The sequence below is a fragment of the Mandrillus leucophaeus genome, unplaced genomic scaffold (assembly GCF_000951045.1).
Source record: "Mandrillus leucophaeus isolate KB7577 unplaced genomic scaffold, Mleu.le_1.0 Scaffold1247, whole genome shotgun sequence".
In the NCBI taxonomy this organism is placed as follows: domain Eukaryota; kingdom Metazoa; phylum Chordata; class Mammalia; order Primates; family Cercopithecidae; genus Mandrillus; species Mandrillus leucophaeus.
Window position 1 is genome coordinate 322,480 of NW_012100843.1, and position 19,777 is coordinate 342,256.

Consider the following 19,777-nt stretch of genomic DNA (forward strand, 5'->3'; position numbering starts at 1 on the left):
AAATCTGCCCCCTTTTCAAGTACGGGCGGGAGTTGGGGTGGCAGATGGGGGCCGCCCCTGGGTGAGGCTATCCTGTTTGGATAGCAGCAGAGCAGGATGGCCAGGTGGAATGCTCCCCGCTGGGCCACCTGGACACCCACACTCGTGTCTGGTACAACTGTAGTCTGGACGGCCGACTTCTCAGCTCTCTGCAATGGCTAAGCCTTAGATTATCTTGGTCTCTGACTCTGAGGTTGCACAGCTCTATCGAATGCCAGCTTCGTAATTAATTACTCCTTCCTTCAACAGACATCATGCACCAGGAGCTGGGGTGGTGGCTGGGTAGTGGTGATTTGACCGACGGGCCACTGCTGGCACTGCTGGCACAGCCTCTATCCTCTGCCCACTTCTTGGCCTGGACTTCTCTGTTTCCCTCGGAGGTCATGCCAGCTGTGGCAGACTTGCCTTGTTGTACAGGGGCAGAGCGAGTGCATTGGAGGGGTGAGAGAGTGGGCTGGAAGGACAAGGAGCCCCTGTGGGATGAAGGGCTGCTGACCTAAGGGCTGGAGGTGTGGGGTCAAGGTCAGATGCGGCTCTGATTCATAGCTTCTGACTTTTCAAAGCTCTTTCATTAATATTACCTTCCTTTATTCTAAAAATGTTTCTGTGGTGTAAATCAAAGCATTAACTTCATCTTTGGTGAGGGGAAAACAAAAACCAGCCGATGAGAAAAAAGCAAAAACCAATCAATGACAAAACAGATGTCCAGGGCAGCTTGGTGGTGTGGAGTGCCCAGTGCACAAGTGGCAGGCCCAGAGCCAGAGCCTTCAGCACCTCAGCCCTCCGCCTTCACGTCAGAGGCACGAGGACAGGGGGCTCCTCGGGGGCACATTTGGCCCTCAGACACCTGCAGCCTGTCCCCATCCTTTGTAGGAGAATCAGTTTTCTTTTCCTTTCTGTAACCTTCTAGATCAATGTTTATCCCTGGTCCTCCAAAGTATGTCTCTGATTTGCACGGATACAACTCTGCAGCCATCAGATCTGCAGCCTCGTGTCTCTGGAGCTCCCAGAACTTTTCTATCAGTCTCTGTTACCTCTCTGGACCTCTTATGAGTTGGGTATTCAGCTTCCTGTATGTCTATTTTGGTTACCTTTTCTATTCTTTACTGAGGTGAAATTCACATACCACAAGTTAAGTATATTCAAGTGAGCAATTCAGCAGCACTGAGCACAGTTACCGTGTTGCTCAACCACCGCCTCCATCTACTTCCAAAACATGTTCCTCACTCCAAAAAAACCTTCTTACTAATCAGTTTCTCTCCAGTTTCCCCTCCCCTCAGCCCCTGGCAATACCAACCTGCTTTCTGTCTCTATGGGTTTACCTATTCTGCACATTTCATGTTAATGAACCATATAATAGGTGACCTTTTGTGTCTGGCTTTTTACACTTCATGTCCTTGGGGTTCATCTGCACAGTACCGTGTATCAGCAGCTCATTCCTTTTCATTGCAGGATAAAGTCCCATTGCTTGGATAGCCTACGGGTCGCTTACTCACCCATCCGTTGATGCTCATGTACATTGTGTCCACCTTTTGGCAATTATGAATAGTGCTGCTGTGAACATTTGTTTAAAAGTACTGATCTGAATACCCATTTTCAATTCTTTTGGGTATAGATCTAGGAGTGGAATCACTGAGTCTTACATTAAGTCTCTGTTTAACTTTCTGTTTTCTAGAGTAGTTGAACCATTTTACATTCGGCCATCGTTTTCCCCATACTCTCAATACTTGTTATTTTCCTTTATTTTCTGAAATTGTTCCTTTCTAGTGAGTTTAATGTGTTCTCTGTGGTTTGGTTTTGCGTTTCCCTAGCAACTAGTGATTTTGAGCACCTTTTCACATGTGTGTTGGCTGTTTGTGTATCTTCTTTGGCAAAAGGATGATTTGAGTCGTTTGCTCATTTTCAAATTCACTGGTTTGTCATTTTCTTGTTGAGTTGTAAAGAATTCTTTACATATTCTGGATACCAGACCTTTATCAGATACATCATTTGCAAATATTTTCTCCCATTCTGAAGGCTGTATTTTACTTTCTTGGTGGTATTCTTTGATGCACAAAAGTTTTAAATTTTGATGAAATGCAGTTTATTAATTTTTTCTTTCGTTACTCATGCATTTGGTGTTATGTCTAAGAATCTATTGCCAAATCCAAGATTATGTCTCTTTCTCCTTAAAATCTTTATGACATTCTTCTGTGTTTTGGGTCATTTACTTGATGCTATCTTTCAAACATCTATTTTCTTCTAATTAAAATATATCTACATCCATTTATATTCTTGATGCATCTTGTTATCTAATTATTTTAAAATGATACCTACATCTATATTAACTATATTTTTATCTATGTATATATCTATATGTCTCTATTTTTTGAGGTAGGGTCTCGCTCTGTCACCCAGGCTGGAGTGCGGTGGCATCATCCTGGCTCACTGCAGCCTCAACCTCCCCAGGCTCAGGTGATCCTCCCACCTCAGCCTCCTGTAATTCCTACAGTAATCCCAGCTAACCTATAAATGTAGTAGGTTGTATATTATATGTGTGTATATATGACTTTCTAGAATTTATTTGTGTTTTCTAAGAGTGACTTTGGGGCCACTTTGTTCTTGCCTCATGGCTAAAGGACCTTCTCAGTCCCTTTGAGGACACTGTGTCGATCCTGCTACAAGGCCCACAGCTTCCTCTGTGAGATAAGAGGCCGATGGGCACTTGTGCACCTGCTGCGGCAGTTTCCTTGTTTGATGCTGAGGCTTGCTCTGGTGCCTGGAGCTCCTGGGCTTCCCATTCACAACTAGAATCAGTGAGTAGCAAGAGAGTTCCCATCATGACCAATGTGTACACGCAGAGCTGCTGTAGACGCAGTTTCTACCTGAGGTTGGATGTGCCAGGAGCCTACCCTTAGTAGTGGGATCCCTCTGTGACTGGCATGGAGGACTTTGTTCCAGAATAGAAAACCTTTGTGCCAGCTGCCTTGACTCTTGCCAAATATCGCATGCAGTTTCATATTTATTTGCTGATTTGTTTCTCTTTTGTTTGATGGCTCTGTGCATGGGAAGGGCAGATTGACAAGCCCATTTATCTCCTCCAGCGGATAGTAGTTCCCTCATTTATGTATACATTTAGTCAGCCATCCAATATTTATTAAACGTCTATTTTGTGTCAATCACACAGTTGATTTAAAGTAGATTTAAAGATTAAAAGATATGACTTCTATTTTCAGAGAGCTCGCGAATAAGAAACGGGTCATTTAAATGTGATACGCTAGAATAGAAATGTGTCACATTTTTTGAAACACGGAAGGATAATGAAGTCATCGCTTAGTGCACACTCCAAGTGCGGGCTTTGCAAGGCAGGGGGTATTGGAGTGCTCTACTGAGAAGAGAAGGGCTTTGTTGGGCAAAGAAGAGAGCAGCTTCCAAGAAATAGACACTTCCAGGTGAAGATACAGAGACAGAGAGTGTCGTGGATTCTAGGGCAACCCCTGAGCTTGGCCCTGTGGAAATAAGGGCTGGTCACTGAGATGGGGAAGTGAGCAGTCAGAGGAGGTGAGTTGAGTCCCACTGCTGTCAGTGCCTGTGCATGTGCGTGGCAGACACATTGCTCAAGATGCAATGCCCACCTCCAAGGAACCTGTCTCCCAGGAAGGAGGCAGACACGTTCACCATAATGTTAGCAACACGTGTAAGAAGAGCAATGCACAGAGTGGGGAACAGAACAAGAGTCCTCCCTGCCCCAACCATGGGAGTGTGGACAGTGTCCAGAGAGCCTGGGCCCTGAGCTCAGATGAGGGGGGAGTCAGTGGTGGGGCATGGGTGTAGGGTATTCTAGAGAGTGGGTACATAAAACTGTATTCTCAGCTTGTTCTGGGAGTGGTCTTAGGTAGTAGATAATTCCGGAAAAATAAGATATTTAGGAGGAACTACTGGGATTAGATTATATCCTACAGAGGGTGAGGGGCCACTGAAATACGAGAGAAGCCCAAGGTCAGATCTGCAAATACAAGTTCTGGTGGATGGACCAGAAATTCTGATTCTAGTTGACAAAGGCTGACCCATTTGATAGGTAGCTCAACAGAACTGGGAAAAGGTAAATCTCAGACAAGAACCTTCAGTTGAGTATTTCCCCAACAAAGGGTCTCTTCGTACCAATTGCTTCATTGTAAGTATAGGATTGATTATTTTAAATGTTTTAATTTCTTTAAAAGAAACAACAAAGAAATAGTCATTAAAAATGCAAGTTCCTTAGAAAATGTCTGCTATGCTCTAAGTCAGAGCAGCCTCTATGGTGGGTAGTGCCAAATAGAACATAGTTATGGTGAGTCTCCCCCTCCCCATCATTTGAAAAATGTGCCTGCCCTCGTCATAAAAATGCATTTTGTGTGTATTCGGGGCTGGCCTTGGCAGAGGAATTATTCTTTCAAGTGATGGGTGGTTTGCTTTGATGCCAACCCAAATTGGATTGTGCAGCCTGACATTACAAATCAATGCCATAAGCGCTGCACTGTTTTTATCCTTTAGCGCGCAACCAGCAATCCCAAGCCTGGATTCGTTAAAGGTTATGTTTGCCTTAAACTAATTAAAGCCATTTGTATCAAATGACTGGAATAACTTCCCTTTAGAAATAAAGAAAATAACTGAAAGAAGTTAGTTAGAAAAAAAAAAGTTAATTTTATCAACTGAGATGAGAACTGCACTATTAATTTTATTACTTCTAAATGTGAAAATAAATCAGGTGAGGACTGCATTTTCACATAGATTAGTCTGCAAAAAGTCAGAGCTGACTTGATATGAGCTCTTTGAAGACTAACAGGCCTACAAATGCTAAAGCAGGGTGTGTATAAATCACAGGCTACCATAACCACACCACAGAGGGATCCATACAGTTCTTCTGAAGTTATCTTTTGTTTTTTTTGGTCATGCCGAGTTCCGAGAAGCAGGAGCGCACTTTTGTGCAAGGGCAGATGCCCTTGTAAGTATCTGCTCATTTAAATCATGCAGATGGGTCAGATTAGGATGGATTTATCACAAATCCTGATTTCTATCTAAGAGGATGTTTTAAATAAATGTTTATTTCTTTTAAATTAGTTGCTTACTGATGCCCTCCCAGCTAGCTACTGTGCTAGCTCTCCAGCTAGGGACAGGGGCACAAAGACCCCGGCCATGCCCTGAGGACCTCCCAGTCTTTGGTGTAACTTTAATGTGTGTTTTCCTGCCTTTCACACAGTGACAATGCAAAATGCTTTTTTTTTTTTGAGCCGGAGTCTCGCTCTGTCGCCCAGGCTGGAGTGCAGTGGCCGGATCTCAGCTCACTGCAAGCTCCGCCTCCCGGGTTCACGCCATTCTCCTGCCTGAGCCTCCCGAGTAGCTGGGACTACAGGCGCCCGCCACCTCGCCCACCTAGTTTTTTGTATTTTTAGTAGAGACCGGGTTTCACCGTGTTAGCCACGATGGTCTCGATCTCCTGACCTCATGATCCACCCGTCTCGGCCTCCCAAAGTGCTGGGATTACAGGCTTGAGCCACCGCGCCCGGCCTGCAAAATGCATTTTTACAGAGGCAAGAGAACTTTCTTCAGGTCTTTTTCCCATGCCTACTCACACGGCAGACTCAAGGCTTCTAAAGGGACCTGAATATTTGATATACACATGCACACACATGCTCATACACACACGTCCTGTGTGCACACACATGTAGTGTGCACACACACCCATGCACACACACATGCTATATTCACACATATGCATGCACACACACAGATGCTGTGTACACACAGACACACATGCACGCAGTGCTATGTACACACGCATACACAAGTGCTATGTGCACACACACACAGGGTGCTATGTGCACATACATAGATACCTTGCTGTTCAGATTGATTTTGATTTCTGTGTGGTGATTCGAAGCTGCATCTTAACACGAGCAGTGCTGCCTTGGGAGAGATGAGTGGTTGTTCCCAATGTATTTGCAAAGAGCGTTTGCAAAGGTTTCCCTTAAAATGTTCAGGATAGAATAGTGGCTACCACAAGTTTTTGGAATGCCCCCCCGGATGAACAAGTGCATTTTGCAAAGACATGTGGACCCAGAGGAACTGAGTTTGCTCAGGAAGCGAGAGGCGGACACAGAGCGCCTCTCCCTGCCCCTGGCCTACCTGGCCCACTGCAGGTCTCATCCAGGCCAGGGTCTTCCTTGCTTGCTTGGCCACAGGCAGACGCTGGCAGCAGATGAGGCTGGCTCAGCAGGCTCTTGCCCAAACAGTTGTTAGAATCTACTTCCATGAGCCCTGCCATGGGCACACCTGTGCCTGGCACTGAACGTTTAGCATCTCTGTCCGTGGTCAGAATCTTCCACATGCTATTATTTTTCCCATTCACTGATGGACACATTGAATCTCAGAGGAGGTAAGTGATGCTCCCCCGACTTCGTGGCTAGGAAGTAGCTGAGCGGAGTGCCGTGCTCAGGCCCGCCCGATCGCAGACCTCGGCTTCTGTGCTGAGCACAGACACTCCCTGGTCCCCGGTGTTGCTGGTGGCGCTGTCCCTTCCTAGCCTGATTTCCATCCTCCCAGGCCAGGTGAAAGGAGAGAGGTGGGCCTTAGCTGAGCATGGCCCCACTCTCCTCTTTCTGGCCCCAGCGACCCTCAGGCTCCAGGCCTTGGTTCCATGGTGGGGAGGTCCCAGCCCTGGCTGAAGAACTGGTGGTTGTGCTTCAACCACGCAGACCAGGGAGCAGCAGGGGGGCCTGGACTCTGGGGTTATGGTGCATGGCGGGCAGTGGCAGGGGTTGTGCCCTTCCCTGCCTGAGCCCTAAAACTCCCTGGCCATGAGAATGGAGCCAGCAGGGACTTCTCCTGAATAGCAGCATCAAACCCAGACACCAGGGACCCGACTTCCCTTCAAGGTAATAGATGTCGCTAATAATAGGATGCAGTCAGTGATGGGAAGCGTGGGGTTTCACACATCTCCCTCTTATATTATAATCACTTTAATACTGAACCTTTTTTTTTTTTACAAAAACATTCTTATTTGATAAAATTTAATGATGCAATTTAGAATGTGAATATACTTAATCATGCATTTATCTTCCATATAGAACTGAAGGTTATATTAAAAAGTATTTTGAAGCTTTAAAATCTGAAGTTCTGAATGCGTATGCTAAGATAACGAATGTGCTAAATACAATATTTTAACTTCATGGCTCGAACACCTAATTTTAACGTTGTCAAAATACACCTAGGAATAGTACAGGCCCCCTCTTGAAATTCTCTTTCTTCTATAAAATAATATCAGCAGTAGATAGTAGCCTAAAATAAATGTTAATGTGAAACAATATTAACAGTGGATAGTAGCCGAAAATAAATGTGAATGTAAAAATAAAATGGCCTCATTTTTATTATGTTGATGAGACAGTATGTAATATCCTGTGTATGTTGTATATGACCTTAGCAATCCAATGCATTGATGTCCTCAGAATTTGTAATTTGCAGAGCTCCCTGCAATGCCCAGTGGCAGCTGTCCCTATGGCTGGGCGTGAGCTGGCCTTGCTCCTGCGTTGCCTGTCTTCTGTCACTCACCCCTGCCTGTGAGCCACACCACCGTGATCTTAGCTCTGGGACTTTGCATCCCTATCTGCCATTCCTGCATCATATAGATTCTTCTTTATCCCATCTCTACCCATCCTTGGGGTCTCACTTCAATGCCACCATCCCCGAGCTTCTCTCCCCTCTGGGCTGTGTGCTGGAGTCACTGGTAGAGCGGGTTGCTCATTACCTGCCTGCAAGACCAGGGAGACCATGTCTGTCTTTCTCCCAACCTCCTTCGGGCCTCAGGCCATGCTCAGAGCAGGGCAATGCTTGGCACATATTTTTAACTGAAACATGAAAACATCATTGCCAGCTCTTTGTCTTGAAGTCAACTGCTGTCACCAGGAGCAGAATGGAGAATTCCAGGACTCCAGACCTGCCGGTGGCCACTTCTCTCCACCCAGAAGTGGGTGCGGGGAATCAGGGGTGCCTGGGCCTTAACCTCGCAGAGTCACTACCCCTCCCTATTTGCAAGGGGTCAAAACCGTCAGTGACGCACGCATGCGGCTGCTTCTGTCGTGGTAAAGTGTAGTTTAAGGCTCCACTTCTTGGCTCTGGATAGCAATGTTTTCACTGACCTCAAAACAAAAGCACAAGAGCCGGAGACATTACTGGAAGCCCCTCCCCCCAGCCCTCCGTGGTGGTCATGTCAGTAGGAATGGCTCTGTCTGAACTTTGCAGGGTCATACGGCTGGGCTGGCTCAGTCCCCTTGGCTGCTGTCCAGGTTGGAAAAGGTGGTGCCCAAGGGTGGACCGAGGGCTACTCTGGTGATCACCGAGGGAGGGCAGGGCGGTGTTCTGCAGACCAGCCTCACGTGGGATGTGGTGCCCTGAAGGGCACATTCTTCATATTTCTGTTTAGGGCATTCTTGGATTGAAAGAAAAGTTTAAAAGGCAGCTGGATGGTGCTGATTTTTGGTGTTTCTGTATGTATAACTCAAGCCAAGAAAGCCCCATAGTCCTGACTTGGGCATGGCCTGGCCTCTTACTGTGACCTGGGAAACACACAGGTGCTGCCCACATGACTGTGTGGGGGCTGCCCCCGCTGCCCCACCTTGGCCGGTTCCTGTTAGTTTGGGGAGGTGGGCAGGGAGTGCTGCTCACCTCCTTATCCAGGCAGCCCGATCTGCAGCCCGTGGAGAGAGCTGGGCAGCTGTGTTCACAGGAGCCCCGACTTCCACCGGCATGGTGCCGATGGAGGCTCAGCCTCCACTGCTGTCAGAGGGGCTGGAGGCTGGGCTGGTGCCGCCATGAGATGGAACGCTCCGTGATGACAGGTAGGAGCGTGTCCCCAAGGGATGGAACGAGCACTGATGACTATACACGAGTAGTGAGCGGGGCTCTGCTGGAACCGCTTTGCCTTCTCATTAAACCATTCATTTGCAGCTCTGTGGAGCACACAGTGAAGTCCCATCTGTTGATTCTGTTGTTTAACTTGATCAGAGAGAGGCTTATAAAGTGCGGAGAGCCAGATCTTCATCCTGGAGTGCGAAGAACAGGCGGATGCCTGGGGAGCAGGTCCCGAGGGATCCCGGAGACACCCAGGGCAGGACGAGCGAGGCCCTGAACTCAGTGCTTGCTGGGAACCCACAGGCAAGACCAGGTGTCTCCCAGGTGCTGGGGAGACCTCAGTTCTGGGAGGGGCCTGAAGGTCTCCACACCCAGTTTCCAAATTAAGGCCTGTGCCTCTTCCCAGGCCTTGAGGACAGGCAGACAGACAGATGCATGTCCTTGAGGGAGATGTCTCCTGACCTGCGTGGCTAGGGGGCTTCACCTTCTGAGACTTGGAAGCACATTCCATCATCTGGTAGAACTTTCAAGCTGTTTGCAGACCACTCAGGACATGAGATACTCGTGACCCCATTTATCACAGCTCAGCTGAGAGGAACAAGAGACATTCAGGTACAAACTAACCTTATCTTGTTTCAAAAGCACTTCCAGGGCCCCATGCTAGTTGGCTTCCTTGTTTCCTGGGAAAATCCCCTCCAAGCACCTGGCAGAGTCACCTATGTCACTGTCTTGTGCTAAACCTGCAATTCTAGCAAAGGTAAAGCTGGCAAGCTCCCTGGGCAAAGGCTCGGGCCTCACATGGTGCCTCCTGCAGAGTGCTTAGCGGGGAGGCAGGGTCCTCAGGGGGCACAGGTGGGACCTTGGCTGACGCCCCATGCGCAGGCTCCCCCAACTCCTGAGAAAGCCCTGGGAGTAAAGGGAGGAAGAACCTGCATGACTGTCCCAGAATGTGGAGGCTGCTTCCGTCAAAATGGCAACATGCCAGGGTCTATTTCTAGAGAAAAAATAAAGTGGAAACAGACTTGAAACTACAGCAGGGACTCGAGGGGCTGACGGTTCCTGTGTGCAGTGCGAACATCATGCATGATCAAGAGGGAAAGAATCTGGATTGTGGATCTAGAACAGTCAGAGGTCAGAGGAGACACGGGGGGCATTGATCCAGGGTCACGTGCCGAGAGCCACCCCTTCAGTCTCCCTCTGTGTCCTTAGCTGACGTCTGCCCAGAGCTTGCTGCTCTGTGCCAAACTCGGAAGTGGGTGTTGACTGCCTCTGTGAGGGGCTGTCCCGATGGGGGTCCCAGCACACACGCTGCCATCTGGCATGTGCTGGGCGTGTTAACGCCCGTAAAAGGGGAGACAGTGTGGTGGCCAAGGGGACTTACCACTGCCGATAGGCGTGCTGTCCTTTGGGACATCCCAATGGCCCTGTGCTGGGAGGAGCAGTGCAGGGCACACACAGTTCTCATTATAGAGGCAACTTGTTTTGATGTCACCTTTAGATTATTGAAGTCACAATACAGACATTTTGCTTGTTCACGTTTATGTACATGTGTCAGTTTTTCCTCCATTCTTTTCTGGCACACGGAGTGTACAGAGTGGCAGAGCTCAGTAGTGAGCTTGTGAGCAATGCCTTTATCCGCTGTGACAGGTGGCCGAAAAGCCATCATCAGACACAAGTTTTGCTTTGTGTCTGTGTGGGCATGCGTGTGGCTGTGTGTGTGTAGTGTACGTGTGTGTCTCTTCATATGTGTGTGCTTGTGTGTGCATGTGTCTGTGTGTGTGCATGTGTCTATGTGTGTACACCTATCTGTGTGTGTCCATGTGTCTCTGTGTGTACATATGCCTGTGTGTGCATGTGTCTCTGTGTGTACATATGTCTGTGTGTGCATGTGTCTCTGTGTGTACATATGTCTGTGTGTGCATGTGTCTCTGTGTGTACATATGTCTGTGTGTGCATGTGTCTCTGTGTGTACATATGCCTGTGTGTGCGTGTGTCTCTGTGTGTACATATGCCTGTGTGTGCGTGTGTCTCTGTGTGTACATATGTCTGTGTGTGCGTGTGTCTCTGTGTGTACATATGCCTGTGTGTGCATGTGTCTCTGTGTATACATATGTCTGTGTGTGCATGTGTCTCTGTGTGTACATATGTCTGTGTGTGTGCATGTGTCTGTGTGTGTACATATGTCTGTGTGTGCATGTGTCTGTGTGTGTGCCCATGTCTGTGTGTGTCTGTGTGTCTTGGTGTGTGTTCACAGATCTCTGTGTGTATACACATGTCTTGGTGTGTGTGCACTTGTCTCTGTGTGTGTGCACATGTTTTGGTGTGTGTGCACGTGTCTCTTTGTGCGTGCCTATCTCTGTGTATGTACACGTCTGTGTGTGCATGTGTCTCTGTGTGTGTGCACACGTCTCTGTGTGTGCATGTTTCTTGGTGTGTGTGCCTATCTCCGTGTGTGTACACGTGTCTGTGTGTGCATGCTTCTCTGTGTGTGTGCATGGGTATCTGTGTGTGCAGCATTGCCCTCTCGGATGGGCAGCAGAGCCCCTGATCCAGCTCAAGCACCCAGAGTAACAGCAGTCTTCAGCCCAGCTGTGACTTTCGTGACAACCCATTTGGAGGAACACCCACTGCTGGGTGCTTGCTCTAGCACCCGGAGGGCTTGGCAGAGTGGCAGACTGAAGCTCTCCGTCTGTCGGCAGCTCTAATTCCCGCACTGCCTTGAAAGGTGGGCGTTGCTTAAATAACTCAGCCTGGTACTGTGAAATGGATTTATACTTTGAAAAAAGGTTTCAGGAAAATGTTTTAAATGATGGTTACAAGTTCACAGGAATCTCTACTGCCTTCCTCCCTGCTTCCTATCCGTACCTCTGTCTCAATCCCTGTCTTCGTTCTGTCTCTGTCCCAGCCTCCACCTTCTCCTCCTCCTCCATCTAGTCATCTCTTCTTTTCTTGGTCCAAGGTTGGGGTAAAGTCCTACTTGGCTCACTATGTACCTGACACAAGAATGCTTGGAATTTTTATTTCATTTCTTATACAAATTGTCTGGTTTAATATGTCTGTTTTGCTTTTAACATCCCTGCTTTTGGATAAAGATGAGAACTTTGAGCGTAATTTGTGAATTGCATGGAACTCCCCATCAGCTCATTCATTTACTCATTAAATACACCTGTACTGAGGTCAGAGGTGGGCAGGGAGCTGGCTCTGTGGCTCCCTCCCTGGGCACAGCTGGGGCTCAGGTGTCAGTTTCCTCTGGACTGAGCGGGACAAGCCCGCCCCTGGGGTGGGCTGCAGTGCCCTGGTGACTTGGGAGTAGCTCTCTTGGAGGGACAGCGCATTGAAGCTGGTTTTCCCCACAGACCCTGACATGCCTCCCTACAGGCAGGCCTCCGTGCAGGCGTGCTGCACCAGGTGAGGCAGGCACTAGGCTCTCCTCGCTGCCTTCTGCTGACAACCAGGGTGCTGGTGTCGTCATCTCCACTCCTGTTACCCTCAGATCCCAAAGCTCGCTCTGCTGCGTGCAGCACTTCCTGCATCTCCCACCTGGAGCTGGCCTCTCAGTCGGAAGCCTGCCTTGTCAGAGAAGCAGAGTGCCCCAGGCCCTGGATCACGCTGGTGAAAATGTCCCACCACCTCCCCAGGCCATTCTGTCTAGTGGTGACACCAGATTCTCTCTTGCTGGTCAAACAGATCTGCTGGTCAGACAGAACCCACAGAGAAAATCTGGACTCTGGCTGGGTATGGAGGACAGAGACCAGTGACAGGGGTGGGGTCCTATTAGAGGGGTGGGTTCGGGTTCCAGGATGGATTCAGGTTGCAGGGGTGGAGTCCCATGAGGAAGCGAATTCTCACTGTAGGGCTGAGTCCTATTAAAAGGTGGAGTTGCCTCTCAGTACTGAGACCTCTTCTTGTGGAGGAAGCCACGCTCTGGTTCTCTGGTCTGAGCATTTTACAACCCTTTGTTCTTGCAAAGGAAGTTCAGGATGTTAAAAATGGATGGAAAATTAATTTTCTGCAGCTTGTCAACTCTGTGAAATCACTACCTATGAAAAATTTAGGAGGACTCAGAAATGATTTGCTGTTTGTATGAAAATTACCTCCGTTTATAGTGGAGTTCAGTGAGGTGCTCTGGGATCTCAGGAGCCAGCCTTTGCTGGGGAGCAGGCGGGTGAGAGGGAGAAGCGGGCGGAGCAGAGCCGTGGGCCCTGCTCATAGCCCAGTCCCCACCGGGGGACCTCTGGAGCCCTGGCTGACCTGAGTCGTCTCCAACTGCACAGCAGCCCAGCCAGCTGGCATCCTCCTGGCCTACTGAGCAGGACCCGGGAAGACCTGCACCGGCTTCAAGGAGGCTCCCAGGGAAATGGCCCCACTGTGGGGTTTCAGCATGTGCAGCCGGGCTTCATGCTGGGCTCATCCTGTGTGCCGGGCTGTGGTGCTCTGTCAGAGGTGCCCCCGCCCTCCTGCCCCAGTGCCGGCAGCCCCCAGTGCTGTCCTCCTGAGGCGGCAGCAGGCATCTGACTGTGGCCTTATATTCTGGGCAGGTGAGCAGGTCTGTGCAGCAGACACTAAGGGGGATCGAGGCCACCACCTATACCTCCCCTGGTGAGATGTGGGGATGGACCAGAGAACCCTGGCTCCTCCGGAAGCCTAGGGAGTACCTGCCACTCCGACTCCAGCCCCTCCTGTGACAGTCAAAAGCCCTGCGGGGGGAGGGGCTTCTTGAGGGGTTTGCTCCCCTACCACCCCCTTCCCAGTCCTGAGCTACCGGGGGAGCGCCAGGTAGCTGCACAGTCTCCCCTTTCACCAGCTCCTCACCAGTGGGATTTGGCTTTCCTGACATCATCTGGAGGACACTGTGCCAGGTTCTGTCTAGAGGGGCAGGCCCTGGAGAAGGGGTTTTAAAAAGACACCTCCAGGCCGTGCCTCTGTGCTGCCAGCGGCCACCAACCTTCCGTGCACGACACGGCACCCCTTCCATTCAAGTGCCCCTCCGGCCCCTGGGCTTCTCTTGTTTTTAACCCCTGAAATCTGTGTCTCTCCTCCTTCCGCCTTCCTCCGGGGCTGGCAGCTCTTGTGAATCTGGCATTCAGCATGAAGACAGCACGCGGGCACCTTCCCAGGGACAGGGTTCCCTTAGATGCTTTGATTCTCATTGAAGAGGCCGACTCGGAAAATCAATGCCGTCACCACGCCTCATGTAGGACCATATACAACGGGCCCTGAGCGTGTCATTTTTATTATCTTCAGCATAAATTGTATTTTCACTTGTTTTATTATCAAATTCTTCAAAGGAGCTCAGTACCAGTTAAATAGATAATTTCTACCCTCCCTACTCTACTGGGTTACTTTATAATCTAGAAAGTGCTCACCTAATCTGCTCTTCTCAGTTGTAAAAAGAGACCATTGTGCCCACTGTATCTCAGCGTCTTGGAAATTATTTTAGAAAGGTGCTTCTAGGGAGGCAGTAGGCAGGATTAAAATATCATTCAGGCGGACGCAGTGGCTCACGTCTGTAATCCCAGCACTTTGGGAGGCTGAGGTGGGCAGATCACCTGAGGTCAGGCGTTCGAGACCAGCCTGGCCAACATGGTGAAACCTCATCTCTACTAAAAATATAAAAACTAGCCGGTTGTGGTGGCGCATGCCTGTAATCTCAGCTACTCGGGAGGCTGAGGCAGGAGAATCACTTGAAGGTTGCAGTGAACCCACTCCAGCCTGGATGACAGAGTGACACCCCTTCTCTAAATAAAAAAAAATAAATAAATTCCTGATGCTTCATTCAATGTAAGAAGCATTTGCTGGTCTTCAGGTGTGTGGTGACTACACGACATGCCATCGACTGGACCTGCGTCCTAGTGCCACCTTTGAGCTGAGGCCTGACCCCAGGCGATGATGATACCTTTGAGTCTTCACCTTCCGGGCAGTTGAGGAGAACAGGTGCCTCGGGCCTGGATTAACGACTTAAAAGCGCAATATGGAAAAGCTTCCAGGACCCTGACCCCGGGTGATGATGATACCTTTGTCTTCACCTTCCAGGCAGTCAAGGAGAACAGGTGCCTCGGGCCTAGATTAACGACTTAAAAGCACAATACGGAAAAGCTTCCAGGACCCTGACCCCGGGTCAGGCACAAGCAAACCCAGCTCCCCCTTCTTTCAGGGAAACATGGTGAATTGATTGCTGAGCTCTAAGAGTTTCTGAAACTAAGTCTTGCCCAGGAGATAGGACACAGTTTTTCTTTCCACAGTGTTCTTTCTTTTTTTTTTCTGTTTTTTGTTTGTTTGTTTGTTTTTGTCTGAGACGGAGTCTTGCTCTGTCACCCAGGCTGGAATGCAGTGACGATCTCAGCTCACTGTCACCTTCACCTCCCAGGTTCAAGCAATTCTCTGCTTCAGCCTCCTGAGTCGTTGGGATTACAGGTGCTTGCCACCACGCCCAGCTAATTTTTGTATTTTTATTGAGACAGGGTTTCACCATCTTGGCCAGGCTGGTCTTGAACTCTTGACCTTGTGATCCATCCACCTCGGCCTTCCAAAGTGCTGGGACTACAGGCGTGAGCCACAGTGTCCGGCCTCCACACTTTTCTTAAAGAGATATTTCGTTGCCCCATTTGATTTCAAGGGGCTAGTGTTGAATACTTTTCTGCTGGACGCCCTCACCAATCCCTGCGGCCCTTAGAGAAAGGAGTGTCTAATTGCTCACAGTGCATCCTCTCACTTCTTCCCCACCAGCAAGGAGGGTTGTGCTGGATTCTGTAAGAGCAGTAAATAAATGCTTGTCAGCTGACTGACGTGGGTGTTTTTAGCACAGCCTTTTTTGCTTCCTTCCAGACTTCCATGCGACCTTCTCAGTTCTCTTTGTCTCTCATCACTGCCAGGAGGGAAATTACATTGAAGGCCACTGGGGAGCACTTCACATCTCAGAGTTGGATTTGATCAATAGAGGCATTGCACGGAAAGGTATTACCGCCATGCCTCTCTCGGAGGGTGGAAATGTATGGCATGCTCCCCGAAGAACTTCAGCGCCCATAGTCTTACAACTTGTTGATTTTCCTCCATAAACTAGTTCTCCCTGCCACTCAAGGGAGAATTTTATGACAACATCATCAGAGTTTGTGGAGAGGCCCAAAGCAAAGAGTACTTAAGCATGTCAGAGTGGACCCCGGAAGTGGCCCCCGGAGAGCCGTAGAATAAGCACTTCCACGGTGGAATGACTGAGACGCAGACCCCGTTATGTGTGTGAGCCCCTGGTGCCACCCACGCACCTCCAAGGTACCTGCAAAATCAATGACTGTTAAAGAATGCTGGTTATTAAGAAAAGTATTTAGGGCAAGGCACACACATTTGTCACAGGTATTCTGGGGGTATGTGTCTATGATTAGGGGCTTTAAAATGATCATCAACAATATATTCTCCAAGAAGCACTCACGAGGAGCAGTGTAAATCCGTTTATCTCAAAAGCCAGACTTTAAGATCTGATTTTTACAAAGATCAACTGTTTTCAATATGAAAAATACCTTAATATGTTTTCTCAAGGTAATGGGGAATAAACTAGGCAACGCTGTCCCTATTTGAGAACAGTATTACGGGCTTACGCCCTCCTTGCGGGCTGCGTTTTCTTAACACAGTTTTTCACAATGCATATTTATTTACATGCTCATAGAAGATACAGACACACATTTCAGCTACTGTGATTGCTGTGTGTTTTATAGGCACCTGCCATGTTGAAAACATAGAGTGTATGGCATAAAATTAACACACAAGCTCAGCTTTCCATGCACGACCCCTCCAGATTTCCTCCCTGGGACTTGCTCTTTGCTGTACTTTAGATAAAATTTAAAACAATTCATTTATGGCACATTCTTAGGTAGTAAAAAGCCATCCACTCATATCCAGTCAAAAAATAGGTCTCAGAGCAGTAGTGAGATATGTGGGGTGCAGTAGTGAGATACGTGGAGAGCAGTACTGAGATACGTGGGGTGCAGTAGTGAGATAAGTGGGGTGCAGTGGTGAGATACGTGGAGAGCAGTAGTGAGATACGTGGGGTGCAGTAGTGAGATACGTGGAGAGCAGTAGTGAGATACGTGGAGAGCAGTAGTGAGATACGTGGGGTGCAGTAGTGAGACTGTCTCTTATACACATCTAGATGTGTATAAGAGACAGGAGATACGTGGAGAGCAGTAGTGAGATACGTGGGGTGCAGTAGTGAGATAAGTGGGGTGCAGTAGTGAGATACGTGGAGAGCAGTAGTGAGATATGTGGAGAGCAGTAGTGAGATATGTGGGGTGCAGTAGTGAGATATGTGGGGTGCAGTTGTGACATATGTGGGGTGCAATAGTGAGATATGTGGAGTGTTGGGTCATCCAATCACCAGGTTTAACTTCCCTCTTCCTGTCACTTGGGCCTGCTTTGTGTTGGGTCTGTGAGGGCAGGGGAAGGGCGAGCTCAGCTTCCTTTGTGTGCCCCCTTGTCCTTCAATCAGGGGGCTGCTTCTGGTGGCTGCAGGATGGAGGCAGAAGGACAGAGCCCCGGGTTTTTAACGAGGGTTCCCTAGGGCGTGGCTGTGTCCCCATCTGCTAGCCCCTGTCTGTGGCGTAGAGGTAGTGAGCCGCTAATCCCCTCTTGTAGATGAGGAGGCGGAGATGGGGTGGGGCAGGATGGCCCTGCAGGATCAGGACAGAGATCCAGTGTCCGGGCTGCTTGGTGACCGCTGCACCTCGATAAGGAATGGCCTCTGGGAGTGATTCTTACAGAGTTCCGGAAATCTTAGTGCAATTCAGGGACTTGCTTCTCTTCCTGAGTGACAGTAAAATATTTCCACTGCCCTGAAATCTTTTCTTGACTCGGGCTTGGTTACCCGGTTCAGTGAAAAGCCGATAGTCCCTTTCCCAAGGCCATCCTTGAAATAGACCCACGCACAGAGCTACCAGGCCGGAGGGCGTCTCTTGGGGTGGTCATGGCTGTATGGGAGCCCTGTGGTCAGCCTTGGCAGGCCTCTTGTGAGGGAGAAGTGTGCCGTGTAGACTCTGTGTGGACACCCTTGTAGAGTGGCAATGATGGAGGAGGCCGGTGCCCTCAGGGATGCCTGCTCAGCCTGTTTGCCAGCAGCCTGCACTAAGGGCAGAACAGCCACCCAGCCCTGGGGAGAGCCTGCAGGCCAGGGCCCGGTGCAGAGTGACAGTGGTAGACAGGCTGGGCCTTCTTCCACCCGCTCACTGGATGGAGGGGATCCGGGGGTAGAATGCTGTGCTTCTGCCTCATCCGGACTCAGCACCTCCGGGGATGGGGCCTCTGGGCCACATCTAGACTGCCTCAGTGTTGCTGCCCCACATCTGAAATAAATCTGCTAACTGACCCAACCCTAACTAATAAGGGGCTTCCTTCCAAGGGCTCTGGGGAGGGACGCCTTGCAGACCACCTGGCTCTGCAGCTGCAAGGCAGACGGGTGCCAATGCCCACGGACGGCATGACTGCCGGCCCCATGCGGAGCTATGCAGTTCTCCTTCCAGGAGCTGCAGAGGGGCCCCAGTTTGCAGGGGTCAAGGAGGAAAGGCTAGAAGGTGGGGTGTGCCAATGGGACCCCCAGTCTTGCCTTTCACTTCCTTCAAGCACAGACGTGTGGCTTGAAGGGGCCACGGGACATCCTTTCTATGTGTGTGTGCATATACGCTCCTGTGTGTTGTGTGCACACACACATAAAGTGATTTACATGAATTCCCGACCCTCCCTTCTGCCAGGAAGGAACATACCCGGCCTCCCTACCTGCACTGTCTAGTCTGGAGCTCTGGATCAAGCTAAACAAATCTGTGCTTCCCAAGGGCCCTGCCCTGCACACGCATGAGACCCGGCCAGGGCTTTCCTTTGAGAACTTATCTATTGTTGTAGGTTGGTGTGTGGTTAGATGGTTTGGGTCCTTCTTTTTATTCTTGGTATTAAACAGTGCTCAACCTTGCTTTCCTGTTTTACCCTGAATCTACTTGCAAAATTTTGAGACTTAGATAGACACTTTTGGATAAGACAAAAATGGAACAGTTGTTGGGAATTTGCAGAATCCCTTCCTCCCCGAAACAAGTACTTTTCAAAGTGCTGTGGATCTGGCCCCCTGGAAAAGCCAGGGCCCACCATGGTGGCCAGTAAGCCATGGTCACTGGTGGTGTGGTCTGCACAGAACCCCTCCTGTCCCCTTGGCAGGGCCAGGACCAAAGGCAGCCCATCATGGCCACCAGCTGGCAGAGCCTCAGCAAGGCTGGTTCTTCTGTCCTACACTGGCCCTTTGTCCTTCTTGGGAAGGGCCTGTGTCCTATTCATCCATGACCCAAGTGGCCCACTTCACAGGGGGCAGGTTGACATCACTGAAGGAGGCTGCTGACTTCCCAGAGCACTGGGGGCCCCAGAATGTGAGAGAGCAGCCCCAAGACACTCACACGCACAGCATTCCCATCCTGGGCCCACTGGGCTGGGAGTGGTGAGAGCTGTCTTGGCCTCACCCTGGTGATTGTCACCAGGTGGACAACAGCCAAGTCTTGGGTCACCCCGTTTTGGACTTGTTTCCTGCTTGTCCTTCTCCAAGAGGCTGAGTCCAGGACGGAGTGGACGCTGCCTGAGTCCAGGACGGATGAGTTCAGGACGGAGTGCACACTGCCTGAGTCCAGGGTGGAGTGCACGCTGCCTGAGTCCAGGACGGAGTGCACGCTGCCTGAGTCCAGGGTGGAGTGGACACTGCCTGAGTCCAGGACGGAGTGGACACTGCCTGAGTCCAGGGTGGAGTGGACACTGCCTGAGTCCAGGGTGGAGTGGACGCTGCCTGAGTCCAGGGTGGAGTGGACGCTGCCTGAGTCCAGGGTGGAGTGCACACTGCCTGAGTCCAGGGTGGAGTGGA

At 49.8% G+C, this 19,777-nt stretch overlaps 1 protein-coding gene across 1 annotated transcript in view; it reads left to right on the plus strand.

The window, feature by feature from the left end:
* Positions 1-19,777, plus strand: part of TCERG1L (transcription elongation regulator 1-like) — a 289,722-nt gene that overhangs the window by 186,372 nt on the left and 83,573 nt on the right. The window lies entirely within an intron of this gene.